At 37.1% G+C, this 18,463-nt stretch overlaps 1 protein-coding gene and 1 long non-coding RNA gene across 2 annotated transcripts in view; both read right to left on the reverse strand.

Moving 5' to 3' along the window:
* Window positions 1–12,148, reverse strand: part of LOC127493124 (uncharacterized) — a 78,658-nt gene extending 66,510 nt beyond the window's left edge. The window contains exon 1 of the long non-coding RNA XR_011388461.1: window positions 1–12,148. This exon is cut by the window's left edge and continues 23,276 nt beyond it. This is a non-coding gene — a long non-coding RNA (uncharacterized lncRNA).
* Window positions 1–18,463, reverse strand: part of SAMD5 (sterile alpha motif domain containing 5) — a 477,984-nt gene that overhangs the window by 173,308 nt on the left and 286,213 nt on the right. The gene's annotated exons all lie outside the window — the stretch shown is intronic.

The following is an 18,463-nucleotide window of genomic DNA, read 5'->3' on the forward strand; positions in this document are numbered from 1 at the left end:
CACTGTCCAACCCCTGCCACATGGAACGTTTCCTGCTTGCTGTGATCCCCAGGCAAAGCCTGACACTGCCCCTGATGCAGCAAATCATAAGGATTAAACTAATCACGAGTGAGTTATTGCCCAGCAGTACTGCAGGCCATGCCTTTGCTCTTGAATTTCAGAACTTAAATAAATTTGTTACCTTAGCTCTGTTATTTACTCCCACTGATGGTGCGATTCAATCCTGTATATCAGTGAATTGTGAGTTATTCCTTCAGCACTTTTCTTTAATTTTGTTCTGTTTGTACTGTGCCTGGTAAGAAATTCCTAGGAGTTGTTATTGGGGGGTGAGCTTTTGATTTGGTAGCTAAGATGCTCATTAAGAATCCTGTACCCAACACCAGAGTACCTGGGTTTGAGTCTTGGCTCCATGCCTGATTCTAGCTTCCAGCTAATGCAAACTGGGAGGCCAGCTCTGGCCATGACACACAGGCTTTTGGGAAGTAAAGCAGCAGATGGGTCCTCAATCTCTCTCCCTCTCTCCCTCTCTTCCTCCCTCTCCCTCTCTCTCCTGCCTCCCCTCTCTGTAAGTGTGTGTATACTTTCCTGTCACATAATAATAAAAAGAAGATTCTAGAGTTCAGTCAATACCCTTCCTTAGTTCTGATGCATAGCAGCTTTGATTCTATCTTGCTGAATTTATTGAAAGCAGGCTCCCATATTTTCATCAGAATGTCTTCAGAATTTAATGTAGTGCTGGGAAACAGAAGTTCAATGTTCAACACAGTCTTGCTGGCTTGAAACAACACATTGATTTCAATACTTTTTTCTCTTTTTCTCCTTGCCACTCTCATTATTATTGGCTAACTTCCTCTATATTAGGACTATTCAGTCCAGTTAATTGTTGCCACTTCAATAAAAGAAGCGGCTTTCCATGACTACAACATAACATCCCGAATAGAATGAGTGACATCAGTTGTATGTAAACACAGCTGAGGTCAGGTGGGGCAGTGGGTGATACTGAAAAAGACACCTCCTGCCAATATGTATAATGGAAGCAGAAGATTCTATGCCTGCAGAAAGGCATTACAAGTGGTCACTGTTCATATTTGATGCCTCTGGTCACTATTTACTATCACCAGAAACACGAGAGCAATCCTTTTAGTAAATATCACAGAAGTAAATATTGAAGATGTTACAGTGATATACTTGGGCTAAAAATGGTTTAATTCTCTGCAGCTGCCTCTCTTTCATGATAAAGTCCATTTGACGGGCTTAAAAGTAAGGGATTGCCCCGAGTATGGTCAGACTCCATAAAGACCTATGTTTTCAAACCTTTAAGATTGCAAGCTTTTGTTTAATTTTTTAACTTCACTCCAGGAAACACTGTTTTAACTCACCATAGGTAGTTAGTGAATATATCTTTTTAATCTCAGCTTCCTGTTTATGACAATTCTTTCTTTTTCATTTCACTCTAATCAAATATGCCATTCAAGGTCTAGCATTTTATAGCGACATAACAGTAGTTATTTATATGCTGGGAGCAATTCATTTTCTGAACAGCTGGCAAGGCAGTTTAATATCTCAGCCAATCATTTTTAGCTCTAAAAAACTCCAACATACTCTGGTGCCATTAAAGAGAAGCCTCATGGTGTCAGCCCAAGAAACAACATATCCTCCCTGTTTTCTTTTAGAGTTTTTGACTTTTGAGTTTTTCTTCATTGAGCTTTAAACAATTTTGTTATTGTCTGGTATAATTTACAGTGGGAGACAAAAATTAGAGAAAATTTTGGTGCTAGGTTTTCTGGCAGTAAAACATTCATTTAGTAAACAAACGATTAATTGTGACCCTTCTTTGTGCTGAGGACTAGGAAAAAGTGAAGATGGGGCAGGCAGTCTGTTCTGGAGCATCTCCGGGAAGGGGGTTTGGGGGGAAGAAATGCACTCATGTTCTGCTTAACAACAGGGTTTCTTCCTGAGAAATGCGTCTTTAGGCAATTTCTTCAAGGCACAAACATCACTGGGTATGCTCACTACCATTGAGATATCTGCAACATCACTAGGTGATAAGATCTTACAGGACCACTGTGGGATATGTCATCCATCCGCCCATTCATCCACTGTTGACCAAAATGTCATCCTGTGGCAAATGACTGTATACAGACACCTGTAACATTGAAAGCGAATGGACCTATGGCCAACATGCTATGTTGGGTGGAACTACGGGCAACCTCCACTTGGATGAGACCAGAAAGAAATTTACTAAGCAAAAGGCACGTCAGTGAGAGCTTGAATGATGAAGGGCCTACAAGGGCGAAGGAACAGGTGCTTTTCAGAGAGCTGCAGAGTTAAAGCATGGAGTGGCAAAGAACACAGAGAAGCTGTATGTGGCTGGTAGGCCCCTGCAGAAAACAAGCTTGGGTCTCAAAGGCTGGAGACAGACTAAGAAGAAAAGCCTGTGTGGGACAGCTATGTATTGAGTTCTGGAGTCCAACCGCACTGGTCTACACCCTGATTTCCTCATTGTGTTGTCTTTGGGCAAGCTGCTTAATATACCTGTTGACTGTCTCAGCCACACAGTACAGGTGAGTGACTGAACTCATGTCATGGGGCTCCTCCCAAGATTGCAGGAGATTATACACAAAAAATGCTGTCTAGCACATTTTCAGAGTACCTTCACTTATATGTCACTCTGTGCCACAAGGCAGGGACATGTAGACAATGGGAACTGTTGAAGAGTTCTGATCAAATGAGTAGTACAGCAGGATTTTAGAAAGGTAAGTCCCTGGCATGAAGGAATGCAGATGGAAAGAACTGACCAGAGCCAGGGACTTCGGAAAGGAGGTGAATATGTTGTTCAGGTGAAAAGCAAAGATGACGGCCAAACACAGCAAGGACAGGGGTGACAGAATGTGTTACATGTTTTTGCAAGTGGAATGGCAAGAGCTTCTAAATGACTGAGTTTTCTAGAAAAACGTTAAAGGTGTACACGAGCATCAGTTAGGAAATATATGCAGGCTACATAACGATTCATATGCTAATTTACTCAATATGATATATATATATGAAGGTACGAAACACAATCCTATATACACACAAGGAAAGAAGAGCAAAGTCTTAGATTCTATAGAGAAAAGAATATGTCTATTGGTCAATATTTGCTGATTTTTAAATTGAGGTGTCATTTATATACAGTGAAAAATACAGATCTTTAGTGTACAGATTGATAAGTTTTAGTAAATGCTACTTTTGTGTAATACATGTGTAATACATATGTAATGTGCAAAAATGTGTAATACATGCCCAGTCAAGTTACAGGCAATACCAGAAAATTCCTTCACGCCATTTCCAGTCAAATGATGTCTCCCCTCCCACAAGGCAGCACTCATGTGATAGCTATAAAATCTCAGCCATCGTGTGTGCTGCACAACTTTCTATACATGGAACCCTGCGGCAGGTTCACTTTTGTATCTGATCTCTTTCACTCTGCAACTTTTTGAGGTGCTTGGTACTGCACGTGTTTTAATTCCCTTTCGTTGCTGTCGACAGTATTTTCTTGTATGAATACACCGCCATTTGTGTACTCTCTTTGATGGACATCGCTTTTAAGTGTAGGCTATGATGAGATTCTTGAAGAACTCTTTTGTGGACATAGGTTCTCCTGTCTTCTTTTCATACCTAGACATGGAGTTAGTCACAGAGTAGATGCCTGGTGAACTTCATAAGAAGCTATCAAACTGTTTTGTAAACTGGCTGTACCATTTTCACTTCCATGGGCAATTAATCAGAGCTCCAGTTGTTTCACATCTCTGCCAACATTTGGTGCTGTTAGTCTTTTTAATTTTAGCCAGTGGAGTGTTTTCACATGGGAATTCATTTGGTTTTATTTTGTATTTCTTTGATGACCAATAATATTGAGCACTTTTCTGTGCAATTACTGGCCATTTGTATATTTCCCTTTTGTTCAAGTATTTTGCCCAGTTTTATTGTGTTTTTAAAATCAGGCATTTTTGTCTTTGTGCAGTTATTTATAACAAGTCCCTTGGCAAACATATGTATTGTAAACTTTTTCTCCCAGTATGAGTCTTGCCTATTCATTTCTTAATTGTGTCTCTGAAGGAACAGAAGGATTCAATTTTCATAAAAATCCAATTTATCAATTTTTTTCTGTGATGATTGGTGATTCAATGTCCTAGGAAATCTTCATAATTCCCAAGATCATGAACATGGTCTCCTTTGTTTTCTCCTAGAAGTCTTGTAGTTATAGCTTTTATGTTTGAGCCTATTCATCTCAAAATTAATTCTGATGTACACTATGAGCTTTGGGGTCATAGTTCTTTTTTTCTCATATGCATATCTACTTTTGCCAGAACCATTGATGAAAATTTTCCTTTCAAGAATCTGCTGGGGGATTTCTAGGAAAGCCAGGAAGTTCCTAATAAATGGAGATAGACACAGCTTGAATCAGACCTTCTTCCCCTTTCTGCTTTGCATGCAGGTGCAATGGCTGCAGCAGTAGCAACCATTCTGCAACCATGAAGGAAAATGTAGAGCCGTGAAGAAAACAATAAAGACACCAATGTTAGTAACTGGGCACTACCAAACTTCTTGTTATGTCAAAAAATATGAGCTCGAATTCTTCATAAAAATTTCCTCTCTTCATTGAACTTGTTACCTTGCAAAAATTAAGTGAATGCACAGTATGTCTAATTCCATAGTCTCCATTTTGTTCTATTAATTTGTTTATCTGTTCTATTGCCAATACCATAAGCTTCTTTGTTTTGGGACTCCACTTGTCTGTGATGCTGTTTAAGAACAGGTCAAAACCCAAAGGTGACTGTGGGATTTTTCTTTTCTCAGGGATTACAGCCCTGAGCTACCAATTGTTCAATGTCTGAAAACAGCTGCTTCAAACACAGACACCGAAATCCACACCAGATCCTGTTGGAGGTCAGCCTCACTAACCTTTCTGCTCCTCTCTCTCCACACTAGTACTACATAGCAAACACCTGATCAGGGCCAGGGACCTTGTGCAGTGTTCTAGAGTTTGTTCCTCTGCTTATCTCCATCATCACTCCCAGTGTAGGCTTTTGGATTTCTGTTTTTATTTTTATTTGGATTGTGGACTCCTTGATGTACTTGTTTTTGCAAACATATACCAAGCAGACTGCCAGAAACAAGTAGAAGGAACTCAAAATATAGCTGTTAAATAAGTAAAGTCACTTAAGAGACTTAATAGTGATAAAATTAGGATTCTGTAAAATTAAAACATTTATTTGCCCTGCACTATTTGGTTTGTCAGCAGTTTTAATCATGATGTGCCACATGGGCAATACCAATACTTATTACCATATAAAGCTTCAATTTTAGATGCTTTCTAAAAGAGTATTATATACAGGGTAGAAAAGTGCTAACAATTATGATAAAGTAGGAGTATCTTTCTTTAATCTCAGTTTTAATAGACATAATCAACCACATGTCATTCAATAAAATTTAATATTCAAATCAACTGATAAAATGTTTAGTAATAGGTATCTTTTTACATTTTTGTTAATAATATAAATTTTAGATCAACTGAGTAAGGATTTTTTTAGAATATTTTTCTTTCATTTTCTGAAGACAAAGGTATTTGCTATAAAAACACATCTATTTTACATATATATTGTAATTCTCCCCCAATATCTTATATACATTACTCAGTTTGATTGGGAGGACTATTACCATTACTTGTGCAATTTAAAAATACTAATAACTCATTAGGTTTCTAAAACTCAACTTTCAGCCACTAAAAGTGTTGTTTCAAATAATTACCTGGGGGGGCAGCGCTGCGGCATAGAAGATTAAGCCTCCGTCTGCAATGCCTGAATCCCATATGGATGCAGGTTTAAGGCCCGACTGCTCCACTTCCAATCCAGCTTCCTGGTGAAGATGGCCTGGGAAAGCAGTGGATGATGGCCCAAGTACTAGGGCCCCTGCACCATGTGGGAGACCCAGAAAAAACTCCAAGCTCCTAGTTTCAGTCTGGCCCAGCCCTGGCCACTGCGGCCATCTAGGGTGTGAACTAGCAGATTTCTCTCTCTCTCTGCATTTCTGACTTTCAAAAAAATAAATGAAACCCTTTTAAAAAATTACTTGGACAAAAATCCTTAACGGATATCATTAAAAAATAAAATAATGTGATATGCAATATGTATTAGTCATGTTTTAAAAATTTCTGGAGTTTAATAAATATATTTTTATGACTCAGTTTATAACCATTTGCTAGTGGTTCCCCTCCACGTAGAGACTTGACTCACTGAAAAGGGTTTCTAACCATTCACTTTCCCACTTCACTGCCCTGGCTGCATTCAAGGTTAGTGACATCACAAATTCAAATATCAAGTGAGGCCAAGAAAGACATGTTGAAGGGTGACTATTTCCAATCTACAATACTTAACAATACTGAAGAAATCTTACAAATCTGTTTTTGATATATTATTTTGTAGCTCATGGGCATTAAAGTTTTCTATTTTGTCTTATCTGCATGAACACTACACATGAATTTGCATTATCAAAGATTCAATGGAGAAATCTACTGAAGTTCTAAATACTCATAACATTATCATATTTTAAAGCATGAGAGTATTTCAAAAAGTTTTGGAAAACTGACTTAAAATATGTTTGCTTTGGCACAACAAATTTGAAGTCCATGCATAGTTTTTTCATAATACACATTTTCCATGAACTTCTTGAACACCTTCTGTATATGTCAACGTAGTATCCAAGTTATACATTTAATAATGACTTAATATTTTATTGAACCCATTAACTTCAACATTTCAAATGCATAATGTATCCTAGGGTGGAATTTAATGCATTTGTATGATAGTAGGGCTTTTAATGCAATGCAGTATTTTGCTTTAAAGCGTATAATGCTAAACAACAAAGAAATGATGTGACTTACAACAGTCTGCTATGTGATCTTAAATTCTGCACAATATCTTTTTAAATGAGAAAACAGGACAACGATAAGAATAAATACTATTTATTTAATATTTCTAAAGCCTGAAACATATTTAGATCTTATCAACTCTAATTTAACTTTCCCAGCAATCCTGAGAGTAGGTGTTAGAACCACTGCACAGTGTGATGTTTATCAAAGAAACACAACAGTATTTAAATATTTAAAGATCCAAGTTTATGCATTATATTATGCACTATTCACAAAAGGAAACATTTGTTTGAAACTTCCCATTGTATCCCATAAACATATAATTTGTAAGTGTCTGTCAATTTTTTTTTTAATTTCTGAAATGTCAGTACTTAAATATGTAAATGAAGAAAATAGAAGGAAAGAAAATACCTTGGAAGGCAACATACACTTTTCCTAACAGTGTTTCAACTGCTCAGTATTGTAAGGATGAATATCCTCATGGGGGAGGCAAATCTTTAAGAGTTGTTGGAAGAGTCAACAAGTGTGGAGAGGTAAATATAATAATTGAAGAAAGAAACAATGACCAGGAAGCTATTTATTTTATTTTATTTTATTATTTTTTTTTTACAGGCAGAGTGGACAGTGAGAGAGAGAGACAGAGAGAAAGGTCTTCCTTTGCCATTGGTTCACCCTCCAATGGCCGCCGTGGCCGGCGCACCGCGCTGATCCGATGGCAGGAGCCAGGTACTTATCCTGGTCTCCCATGGGATGCAGGGCCCAAGCACTTGGGCCATCCTCCACTGCACTCCCTGGCCACAGCAGAGAGCTGGCCTGGAAGAGGGGCAACCGGGACAGAATCCGGCGCCCCCACCGGGACTAGAACCCGGGGTGTCGGCATCGCAGGTGGAGGATTAGACTATTGAGCCGTGGCGCCGGCCAGGAAGCTATTTCATATATATCTTCACATTGATTCTATAAGTGATATGCAAGAACAAATGGATTAGAGTAGCCAATAAAATATTAAAGGAGGAGGAGGAACAGGAGGAGAAGGAGTCTGAGGAAGAGGAGGAGGAAAAGGAGAAGAGGAAGAGGAAGAAGGAGAAAGTTGGGGATATGCACATTCCAACTTCAAGACTTACTGTAAAGTAACCAAGACTCTGTGGTATTGGCAAAACAGACAATGGAGCAAAACTGAGAGCTCAAACATAGACCCATACAAATACAGTCAACTTTGCACAACATCATTGCCAAAAGGAATAAAAATAAATGAAAACAATCCAAATACATATATAAGTGTGTATTTATTTACACTTTCCACTATTTTCTGTCCTGGCAATAGAAGACTCCAGTTGTTGAAAAAGAGAGAGAGAGAGAGAGAGTGAATGAGCCATGGAGATTTGCTGTATGAGTGTTTGCACACACACACACACACACACACATGTACAAACATGTATAAAAAAGCATTTCAAAAATTCATGTAAAAACAGAATTAAAAAATAAGCTATTTTGGTGCAAAAAACTTGATACAGATTTTCTTCATAATAAGCATTTTCGATGAACTTTTTGAAGATACCACATCTTCATGGATTTCAAAAATCTGTGTACCATAATAGACTTACCCTTTAATTCCATTTTAGGCACTCTCATGCATGTACATACACTTATTTTAATTAACTAAAGCCAATATATTATTCAGATTTCCTGGATTTTTAGTTAATGTGCTTTTGCTGTTCTAGGAGCCCATCCAATACATTACATCATGTCTCCGAAGGCCACTTTTGACCGTGGCAGTTGCTAAGACTTCCCTCATTTATGATGATCTTGACAGTTCTGAGGCGAGTACATTATCTAATAAGTTCTTTGAAGTTTGCTGCATTGGAGATCTATCTATTTTTCCACAATTTATTTATTTACTTATTTAGGACAGTATGTACTTGTAGATATTTATTTTATACTTCGAGTTATTATAGTGAAAGACTGCTTGACTTTCTTACTCAAATCATTTCAGTTTTGCCCATTGGGAGCACTTCTGTTTGGCTCTCATGTCCATTTGATTTATCCCAGTACTGGTGTTATATTTTTTTTTTTGATGATGATATTTTCCTTTTTTTCAGCATTCCCATACTTATGGCACTACAAAGTGCTATAGGCTCACCATGTTTATTTCCTGCCCCAGGCCTAGAATCTTCTATTTCTCATGATACCTGGTTCTTTTTGTTAGAGAATGGAGTTACAAACCAAGATCTAGGCATGAGATGTGCTTATAGCCATTAGTGCAGTTACTTCTGGATTCTTACTATTGACAAAACAAGGAAATAGTATATGAATGTGTATAAATATTTCCCCTCTCTATATAGCTATAAGTATCCACATTAAGATAAACACAAGTTCATAAGAAAAGTCTGAAATTCTAACCCATTATCAAAGAGATCACTCTAATTTTTTTTCCTTTAAGATTTATCTACTTACTTGAAAGGCAGAGTTATAGAGAGAATGAATGACAGAAAGAGAGGTCCTCCATCCTCTGGTTCACCTCCAAAACGGCTGCAACAGTCAGAAATGGGCCAGTCTGAAGCCAGAAGCCAAGAGTTTCCTCTCGGTTTTCCACGTTTGTTCAGGGAACCAAGTACTTGTGCCATCTTCTGCAGCTTTCCCAAGCACATTAATAGGGAGCTGGATCAGAAGTGGAGCATCTGGGACTCGAACCAGCGCCACAGGCAGTGGCTTTACCTACTGTGCCACAGCACTGGCCCCAATCACTCTAAATTTCTACTCTTGCTTGTTTGTAAACTTTTACTTCGACAGGAGAAAATATGACTCCCACTACTCACTATTCATTTGATCAGTTGTTCTATTTTAGATTATAAATATAGTGTTTTCAAAACTGGTAGCCTTTTATCAAGTAGCATACAATGCTCATGTGCAGTTCCATTTGCATTTAGTCTGACAGTCCCTATTAATTTCCAAAGTCACATAGATCCTCAATTTGAAGTTATTTCATTGATTTTCTTTTTTTTTCTTTTTCTTTTTCTTTTTTTTTTTTTTTTTTTTTTGACAGGCAGAGTGGACAGTGAGAGAGAGAGAGACAGAGAGAAAGGTCTTCCTTTGCCGTTGGTTCACCCTCCAATGGCCGCCGCAGCCGGCGCGCTACGGCCGGTGTACCGCGCTGATCCGATGGCAGGAGCCAGGAGCCAGGTGCTTTTCCTGGTCTCCCATGGGGTGCAGGGCCCAAGCACCTGGGCCATCCTCCACTGCACTCCCTGGCCACAGCAGAGAGCTGGCCTGGAAGAGGGCAACCGGGACAGAATCCGGCGCCCCGACCGGGACTAGAACCCGGTGTGCTGGCGCCGCTAGGCAGAGGATTAGCCTAGTGAGCCACGGCGCCGGCCTATTTCATTGATTTTCAATACAGTCCTTCATCATACAGCATTCCATCCTGACATTCCTCAACCACTGAAATGATTCTTGTTTTGCAAACTTTGAGTCACACTTTGTGCTATGGAGTTCTATGGTTTCTACAAATGCTTAGTATCATGAGCAATATAGTGCAAAATTGTGATACTGCCTTAAAATCCCATCCCTATCCTTCACCAAATCAACTTTATCCCCTTTACTTCAGGGACTGTCAACACCTGACAACCATTGGTTTATTTTCCGTCTCTGTTTTATATTTTCCCCAAATTCTTACAATTGGAAGTGTACTGTTCATGCTCTCCTCAGTCTACTTTATTTCAGTTAATGATTTCATTTTGAGATTTGCCCTTACCTTCATATAACTCATTCATTTTTATTCCTGCATAATATTCCATTGTATAGATGCACCATAGTTTGCTTCTTGAAGGACATCTTCCAGTTTTGGATGAGTGTGAACAAGGCTTCTATAAATATTTGTGTGGCATTCATTTGTACTTAACTTTTTAGCTCAGTTGGGTCAACATGCAGGAGCACAACTGCTGGATTTTATAGTTAGACACTGCTTACTATATACCTTTTTAATATTTATTTACTTGTTTGAAAGGTTGGGTTACATAGAGGCAGAGGCAGAGAGAGAGGTCTTTCATCCACTGGTTCACTCCCCTTAATGGCTGCAGTGGCTGGAACTGCACCATTCAGAAGCCAGGAGCCAGGAGCATCTTCCAGGTCTCCCACATGGGTTCAGGGGCCCAAAGACTTGGGCCATCTTCTACTGTTTCTCAGGCCATAGCAGAGAGCTGGATTGGAAGTAGAGTAGCTAGAACTCAAACCAGGGCCCATATGGGATGCCAGCAGTGCAGGTAGCAGCTTTAACTACTATGCCACAGTGTGCTGGCCCCACTATGTCCTTTTGAAGGGTCTTCTGAAGTGGCTGTGTCATTTTGCACTCCTATAAGTAACAAATGAGATTTTCTATTTCTATACATCCTTGTCAACAATTGATAATGTCAGGATTTGGGATTTTAGCCATCCTAATATGTGTATGGTGGTATGGTGTATCTTTAATTTGCATTACCCAAATGAGAAAAAAGTACCACACAGATCCCAGTTGAAGGAAGTTTTACAAAATTTCCTGACAAGAAAAGTCTGGGTAAGTGTCACAGTCCACAGGAGCCTAAGGAGACATGGCAATGTAAACATAATGTGGTATTGGATGGAATCATGGGGAAAAAGAGGATCAAATGAAAAACTGATACAAAAGGTTGCTGAAATGAAGAGCTGTTTTTTTCTGAAAAAATAAACAAAATTGATATACCATTGGCCCAACAACAAAAAAAGAAGACCCAAACTAATAAAATCAGAGATGAAAAAGGAGATGTTACAATGGCTACCACAGACACCAAAAAAATCATCAGGAATTAATGCAAATAATTATATGCCAAAAAAATGGAAAATCAAAAAAAAATTGATAGATTGCTAGACACACACAATCAACCAAAACTCAGTCATGAAGACATAGAAAACCTAAATAGACTAGTAATACAGAAATTGAATCAATAATAAAGTCCTTCCAACAAAAAAAAAAAATGCCCAAAACTGGATGGCTTCACTGCTGAATTCTACCAAACTTTTAAAGAACTAATCCCAATTACTTTCAAACTGTCCAAAACAATTGAAAGGCAGGGAATCCTCTCAAACACCTTCTATGAGGCCATCATAATCATAATTCTAAAACCAGAAAAAGATACAACAAAGAAAGAGAACTGAAGACCTGAATCTCTTATGAACATAGATATGAAAATCCTCAAAAAAAATTCTAGCTAATCAAATCCAACAACACACCAGAAAGATCATCTACCGGGACCAAGTGAGATTTATCCTTGTGATACAGCAATGGTTCAGCATATGCAAATCAATAAATGTGATATATCACATTAACAAATTGAAAAATACAAATCATATGATTATCTTGATAGAAGTAGATATGGAGTTTGATAAAATAAAACATCCATTCATGATAAAAATCCTTAATCAAATTGGATATAGAAGAAATATTCCTTAACACAATCAAGACAATAGATGATAAATCCACAGTCATAATCATATTGAATGAGGAAAAGTTATATGCATTTCCACTAAGAACCAAAGCCAGACAAGGATGCCCACTTACACCATTTGTATTTCATATAGTTATGAAAGCTTTAGCTAGAGACATTAGACAAGAAAAAGAAACCAAACGGATATAAATTAGAAAGGGGAAAAACAAATTCTCCCTGTTTGCAGATGACATGATCCTATATATAATGAAACCAAAAAACTCCACTAAGAGACTACTGGGACTAATAAGAGACTTTGGTAAAGTTGTAGGATATAAAATCAGCACACAAAAATCAATAGTCTTTGTATACATAGACAATGCCATGGCTGAGAAAGAACGTGTAAGATCAGTACCATACACAATAGCAATAAAATATTTAAATATCTAGTAATAAATTTAACCAAGGATACAAAAAGATCTCTACAATGACAATTACAAAACCTTAAACAAGTAGAAGACACAAAAAATGGAAAAAAGAAATTCTCAGATCTAGAAAGAAACAATGCTAAAATTAATAGCTAAAGCAATCTTAAATAGTAAAAACAAAGCAGGAGGCCTCATAATACCAGATTTCAAGACACACGACAGGGTAGCTGTAATCAAAACAGCCTGTTACTGGCCTACAGGGCAGTTATAATCAAAACAGCCTGGTACTGGCACAGAAATAGACATGTGGACCATTAGAATGGATCAAAAGCCCCATAAATTAATCCATGCATCCGCAACAAACTACTTCAACAAATGACCTAAAATCAATCCCTGGAGAAATGACAGTCTCTTCAACAAATGGTGCTGGAAAATCGGATCTGCACATGCAGAAATATGAAACAAGGCCCATATTATACATCTTATACAAAAGTCAACTCTAAATGGATTAAGGATCTAATCTATGACCTGATATCATCAAATTGCTAGAGAAGAACATTGGGGAAACTCTGCAAGACCTTAGCATAGGTAAAGACTTCTTGGAAAGATTTCAGAAGTACAGGAAATAAAAACAAAGACAAATGAGATTACATCAAGTAAGAAGCTTTTACACTATGAAGGAAATACTCAACAAAGTGAACAGGCAACTGACAGATTGGGAGAAAATATGTACAAACTATGCAGCTGATAAGGGATTGGCATTCAGAATATACAAAGAGCTTAAGAAACTCTACAACAAGTCTAACGATCCAGTTAAGAAATGTACAAAGGACATGAACACACATTTTTCAAAGGATGAAATTCAAATATCCAACAGACACATTAAAAAATACTTAAGACCACTAGCTGTCAAGGAAATACAAATAAAAACAATGAGGTCTCACCTCACCTCAGAATGGCTACCACCCAAACATCAAAAACAATAAATGATGGCAACAATGTGGGAAAACGGTATCCTAATACACTGCCAGTGGAATGTAAACTAGTACAACCATTGTAGAAGACAACACAGAGATTGATTCCTCAGAAATCTGAAAATAGATCTATCATATGACCAAGTTATTCCACTATAGTAAATTTGCCTATATGAAATTAAATTAGCATATGAAAGTTATCTGTACCCCCATGATTGTTTGCAACTCAATTCACAATAGCTAGGATATGGAATCTACCCAGATGCCCATCAACTGATGACTGGATAAAGAAAATATGGTATGTATATACTAAGGAATACTATTCAGCTGTAAAAAATAATGAAATCCTATCTTTTGCAATAAAGTGGATGCAACTGGAAACCATTATGCTCAGTGAAATAAGCCAGTCCCAAAAACACAAATATCATATATTTCCCTGATTTGTGATAACTAATATTCAGAGGACACAAAAATTAATTATGAGTGAAATTGACATTCAAGGTTTGATTAATGTTTATAGCCTTTGTCTATACTCTTGAGGAACAGTTTTGAGGAACAGTTTTTTCTACTTATTACTTGTTGAACTATTTACTTAGTTGAGGGTTAAGCTTGTGACTATAAAATAAGCTCAAAGTATGTCATTATGAAAATTAAAAGAAAAATAAGAAAGGACGGCTGAGGGAGGGGAGGAGCATGGGCAGGAGGAATGTAGGGTAGGAACTATCATGCTCTTAAAACTGCATATATGAAATATATGGAATTTGTTCACTTTATATAAATTTTAAAAATGTAAAACAAAGAAAAATGATTCCAGTATAAATCAAGAAAATTGAATATAGTATGGACTATAATATTTGTTAGCATTTGTTTGGGATTAGTATTTGTTCCTTAAAGGTAATAAATGTATCAAAATAAGTAAAATGTTAGTAATAACATAAATAAGCATGCGGCATGTAGAATGACACTCTTTCTGAAACTTTTCAACAAACCTAAAAGTATTCTGGAATAAAAAACACATTTTAAAAAGCCATACCCTAAACAGTCTCTCAAAAATAAAAACAAATACAATATCGGGGGAAAGAATAGGAAGTATTGTTATAAGGTTATAATACCGTGCCTATGTATATCATGGTGGTTTTTAATGGGCCTTTAATCAAAATATATAAAGGAACTAATTTTTGCAACTCAGTAGCAAGAATTTTTATTCCTCCATTAGCCAATGACTAATTTTCATGTATCAATATTTTCTAGAGCTAGTCTTAATATTTCATATACATTCTAACCACTATGTTACATAACCTCTAGAAAGTGACTACATTGAATGGAAAAATCTTACTTTTAATGTACATACAGACTTACATCCAAAAAAGGATAGACTTTTACAGGTATAAATACTGATGTTTTTCTATCTTTAAGGGAAAAAAAGTCATGCCCAGAATTGTGGTACAGCTGTTTAAGTCTTAACCATGAGACCATGGCACCTCATGTGAGTGCCAGCAGAAGAGAATGGCTCAAGTGCTTGGGCCCCTGCCATCCACATGAGAGACCCAGATGGAGTTCAGACTACTGGCTTTAGCCTGTCCCAGTCCAGGCCACTATGGCCATTTGGGGAGCGAACCAACAGATGGAAGCACTCGTGTCCCCTCTCTTTCTCTCTGTCTCTCTAACTCTGCCTTTCAAATAAGTGAATAAATCTTAAAAAATAAGAAAGGTCTTTGTATTTTTATACTCATTTTATTTTTAAAAGATTTATTTGAAAGGCAGGGCAACAGAGAGAGAGAGAGAGAGGAGAGAGATGATAACAAATGAGAGAACTATTTTAAATATTTTAAAGTATCTGGAACCCTCAAGGGGAAAAATTTCAAAACATTTCTCTATTAATTTATAACCAATGTTCATTTCCATCGCAATATGCCATTCTAGGTTCATGTATGTGATGTTTTATTCAAGAAAGTTATATGCCCGAGTCTTGAGTAATTTCTCTTTTATCATTCCTGTTTACATTGCAGTAGTGACATGAACTCTCCACAGTTGTCACCGGCTTTCAAAATCATTTAGGTAGCTCAGATTCTAAGAAAAATATACTTAATTATCCAAAGGGTACTGTTTCAATGGCAACACCTCACCTCAAAAACTTTGAAAACCAAAGATCTAGAGCTGTAAACCTTCAGGACAGACATCTGTCAGTTCAGTGTCTGCCACTTCCTATAAACCTACACTTGCAATTACAATTCCTTAATCAAACAGCCAGCTCGGCTATTAGGGTTGACATCCAGGCAAACTTTTTCGAATTACTGTTTCATGTTAAAAGAAAAGGCTTCTTAACCATTAAACCAATACATGTGTAACCCTTGATGGAAGCCAAATTACCTTGTCCTGATAGCTGACAAAGCGGCACAAAAGACACCTTCAAATTTCCAAACGAGTCCTCATGCTATGTGGGTAATGATAGTGAGGCACTCATCCTTTTCTGTGAAAATGTTCCATAAGGATACAGTGCACACTGTGCAGCCCACAGCCTGCTCTGCCTTTCCCAATCTTGTTTCAGAGAGGGTAATCTGGGCTTGACCAAGCAGAGAGAGAGAGAGGGAGAGAGGAGAGGGAATTCCTCCATCAGACAGAGGCAAGTACAAGGCTTTCATATGTCTGTCTCCTGACATTTCATCTAAATACAAACTGGTCATAACAGCTGTTGGAGAAAATCACTCTCTGTTTGCTGCCATCATCGCCCTCATGATTGAGAAACTATCAATGACAACGGAAGATTCCGTCCAATTGTGGTGTCCAAGTGCAATGTAAGTGAAATTTTTAGGGCTCTATTAGAGATTTCTTTAATTCTTATTCAGGTCTGATGGCTCTCGACTTATGTGAAAATGCAATACAATAAAGGCTTCAACATAACTGAATTCAATTTCAGGAATCATCAAAAAGTAAGATTTATAAATTTTAGAAACCTCCTTGACTCCTTCAGGTGAGAGAAATGTGCAGCGAACACTTAGCATGTGGGCTGTTTAGAGGCCCTGTCTTCCTCCATCCTGGAGCGCATCCATTCTGTTTCAAGTTAACGAGGCTTAATTTCATTTCCATGGGCAATTGGCAGGAATAAATTAGCCACTTCACTGAGACCCTTCTGAAACAAAACTCTTTATAATGGAAACCCACACCACAGACCATAGGTTCTTTCTAAGGACACACAAATAAATACATCAGGATAATTTTTGAAGGTTATTTGGTTAACATTACATCACAACTTCTGGCTAAATTCCTTGTATTTTAAGATGCCCTATCATAAATTATTTTCCTCATCCAATGCCCTATGAGAAATTACTTAATTCTGTATGCAGAGTATTTAACCAAGTCCAAAGGCAAATATTCTTGAAGATATTTTAAATGTGGGGAACTCACAATTTAAAAAAAAATCCATATGACTACAGAGTGATTTGTCTTGCTTTATAATTAAGCTATCATGTGAAACATACTAGAATATTCCAGGCTGGTTGATACCCAAAGTCAGGACTACCCTCCCCCATCTCTGGCTTTGAAAGACCTTTAAAAAGAATAATGACTTTAAAAATCAATTAGCAAAGCATTGGAAACAATATGGGTAGCATCAAAATGAGTCCAACTTGTATGATTTAGGGCAAGCAAGTTAAACCATGTCACCCATATGTTAATAGTCTGTTTCTGCACCTGGGAAAATTTTCCACATCAGCCTCTCTCCTTTAAATAAGTTTAAAGCCAAGGCAAATAAATTCTTTGCCTGACGAAATTCAGAAATGACAATTTTGCTTCAAGGTCTCTTAACTAGGTATGCATGATATATTCTGAAGCAATGAGAATATTCATCTAAATTTACCACAAGGGAGTATAGGAGCTTATAGGCACCATACAAAATGAGGTTTTGACTTTCCAGATGAATAAATTAGACTGCAGATCACCATATTCACTCATATGGAAATAATGTAAGTATAATACAAGGCTCCAATTTAAAAGAAACAGTGTTTTTCATGGATAACAGATTATTACAGAATGTTGACAATTAAGCAAACAAAAGCATAGGCAATAATATTATATCAAAACCAAGTATTTCAAACTATCATTGATACAGACGATATAAAGTTCTAAAAATCTGCTAAGACAATAGGCAGACACTTGGGGAATATGTTCAAAATAAGGGAGCTAGAGATGAAGAAGTTTTGGAGACATTTTGCAGAACCCAAATGTCTTAGTTTCTGAAAATTGAAACACTAAAATAAACAGAAAAATATGAAAAAGTGACAATGCATTTCTGCAGAAATTACAAAGGCAATGTAATTGACTGGAGGATAATTAACCTGACTTAAAAAGTAGCCAGAGTATGCATGTTCACACCACCATATTGCTAGACCCATCAGAATTCATACTGTGTGGACAACCATTATGAGGTTTTTTACAGTTAACTCTTATCTTAGAAATTGAGAAGTTATATAGGAAGCTATCTGGGAGGAATAAAATTAGCAATGTCTTGAGACTTCTCTGTAACAACACTTAATAACCAATGCTTTTTTTCTTCATCATTTGCCTTACTGTCCCCAAAAGTATTTATTTTAAACAGTAGCATTTATACTTTGTGTTCATTGTACTCATTAAGCATTCCCTCAAATGTCACCACACTGTTTACTCATTTATATTCAACTTTGAAAGAGTACAGATGAAGCTGTAGGACACATGTGCACATTT

This window comes from Oryctolagus cuniculus, chromosome 5 (genome assembly GCF_964237555.1).
Source record: "Oryctolagus cuniculus chromosome 5, mOryCun1.1, whole genome shotgun sequence".
Taxonomy (NCBI): Eukaryota; Metazoa; Chordata; class Mammalia; order Lagomorpha; family Leporidae; genus Oryctolagus; species Oryctolagus cuniculus.